Source organism: Leucoraja erinacea, unplaced genomic scaffold (genome assembly GCF_028641065.1).
Source record: "Leucoraja erinacea ecotype New England unplaced genomic scaffold, Leri_hhj_1 Leri_1223S, whole genome shotgun sequence".
NCBI classification, from domain to species: domain Eukaryota; kingdom Metazoa; phylum Chordata; class Chondrichthyes; order Rajiformes; family Rajidae; genus Leucoraja; species Leucoraja erinaceus.
Window position 1 is genome coordinate 27,501 of NW_026575477.1, and position 2,500 is coordinate 30,000.

Genomic DNA, 2,500 nt, shown 5'->3' on the forward strand with positions numbered 1-2,500 from the left:
TCCTTCCTCAGATTAGGAGACCAAAACTGTACGCAATATTCCAGGTGTGGTCTCACCAAGACCCTGTACAACTGCAGTAGAATCTCCTTGCTCCTATACTCAAATCCTTTTGCTATGAATGCTAACATATCATTCACTTTCTTCACTGCCTGCTGCACCTGCATGCCTACCTTCAATGACCGGTGTACCATGACACCCAGGTCTCGTTGCATCTCTCCTTTTCCTAATCGGCCACCATTCAGATAATAGTCTACTTTCCTGTTCTTGCCACCAAAGTGGATAACCTCATATTTATCCACATTATACTGCATCTGCCATGCATTTGCCCACTCACCCAACCTATCCAAGTCACCTTGCAGCCTCCTAGCATCCTCCTCACAGCTAACACTGCCCCCCCAGCTTTGTGTCATCCCCAAACTTGGAGATGTTGCATTCAATTCCCTCGTCCAAATCATTAACATATATTGTAAATAGCTGGGGTCCCAGCACTGAGCCTTACGGTACCCCACTAGTCACTGCCTGCCATTCTGAAAAGGACTCGTTTACTCCTACTCTTTGCTTCCTGTCTGCCAGCCAGTTCTCTATCCACATCAATACTGAACCCCCAATGCTGTGTGCTTTAAGTTTGTATACTAATCTCTTATGTGGGACCTTGTCGAAAGCCTGCTGGAAGTCCAGATACACCACATCCACTGGTTCTCCCTTATCCACTCTACTAGTTACATCCTCGAAAAATTCTATAAGATTTGTCAGACATGATTTACCTTTCATAAATCCATGCTGACTTTGTCCAATGATTTCACCACTTTCCAAATGTGCTGCTATCCCATCTTTAATAACTGATTCTTGCCATTTCCCCATTACCGATGTTAGACTAACTGGTCTGTAATTCCCCATTTTCTCTCTCCCCTCCCTTTTTAAAACCTTCCAATCCTCAGGAACTACTCCAAAATCTAAAGAGTTTTGAAAAATTATCACTAATGCATCCACTATTTCTGGGGATACTTCCTTAAGTACTCTGGGATGCAGCCTATCTGGCCCTGAGGATTTATCAGCGTTTAATCCATTCAATTTACCTAACACCACTTCCCGGCTATTCCTCCATCTCATTTGACCCTCGGTCCCCTATTTCTGGCAGATTATTTATGTCTTCATTAGTGGGGGGGGGCGGGAAGAAGTAAGGAAGAGGCGGAGACAGTGGGCTGTGGGAGAGCTGGGGAGGAGAGGGGAAGGAGGGAGAAAGCAAGGACTACCTGAAATTGGAGACGTTTCAGATACATGTTGGAACTAAACTCTTCTCACAAGATGTCGGACGTGTATACATCGTGCGAGCCACAACTGGGTTATATGCAGTCATTACGTGGTGTCAGAGGTGACAATGGAGAAGGGAGCCACTTCAATGAGGCTGCCTGGGACATGTGCTGATCCACGCTCCCTGAAGATAATAACTAAACTTCGGGGCGGGCCAGGTGGCGCAGTGGTTAGAGTCGCTGCCTCACAGCGCCAGAGACCCGGGTTCGATCCCGACTACGGAGTTTGTACGTTCTCCCCGTGACCTGCGTGGGTTTTCTCCGGGTGCTCCGGTTTCCTCCCACATTCCAAACACGTGCAGGTTTGTAGGTTAATTGGCTTCGGTAAAAATTGTAAATTGTCCCCAGTGTGTGTAGGATGGTGTTAAAGAGTGCGGGGATCGCTGGTCAGTGTGGACCCAGTGGGCCGAATGGCCTGTTACCGCGCTATATCTCTAAACTAAACTAAAATAACTCAGTAAATAATAACTACGTAACAACTAAATATGAACTAAATAACTAAATATTATCAAAATATTAACTAAATAACCTAATATTTGTCGGCTGAAATGAAGGGCAAGTGGTGGAGGTGTAGGAGGGGGGAGGGGTGGTACGAAGGGGGAGGGGACGGGGCAGGGAGGGAGGGGGAGGGGGTGGTAGGAGGGGGGAGGGGGGCTGGGCAGGGAGGAGGGGGGGAGGGGTGGTAGGAGGGGGGAGGGGGAGGGGCTGGGCAGGGAGGGGGGGGGGGGGTGGTAGGAGGGGGGAGGGGGCTGGGCAGGGAGGAGGGGGAGGGGTGGTAGGAGGGGGGAGGGGGCTGGGCAGGGAGGAGGGGGAGGGGTGGTAGGAGGGGGGAGGGGGCGGGGGAGGGAGGAGGGGGGGGGGGGGGGTATGGGAGGGGGGAGGGGGGAGGGGAGGGAGGGGGGGGGGGGGGGGGGGGGGGGGGGGGGGGGGGGGGGGGGGGGGGGGGGGGGGGGGGGGGGGGGGGGGGGGGGGGGGGGGGGGGGGGGGGGGGGGGGGGGGGGGCGGGGGGGGGGGGGGGGGGGACGGGGGGGGGGGGGGGGGGGGGGGGAGGGGGGGGGGGAGAGCAGAGCAGAAACTCCAGTATTGGGGAACAGGGACAAATTGACCAGAGTTTGGTCGGTAACAAATGTTGGTTGAGGTGAGAGGTGAGGGTGAGGGTGGGGAGAGGAGGTGAGAGGAGGGGAGAGGGG

The 2,500-nt window shown here is 54.0% G+C and overlaps 1 protein-coding gene across 1 annotated transcript in view; it reads right to left on the minus strand.

The window, feature by feature from the left end:
• The window catches only part of LOC129715525 (arf-GAP with Rho-GAP domain, ANK repeat and PH domain-containing protein 1-like), a 24,551-nt gene that overhangs the window by 7,119 nt on the left and 14,932 nt on the right, over window positions 1–2,500 (minus strand).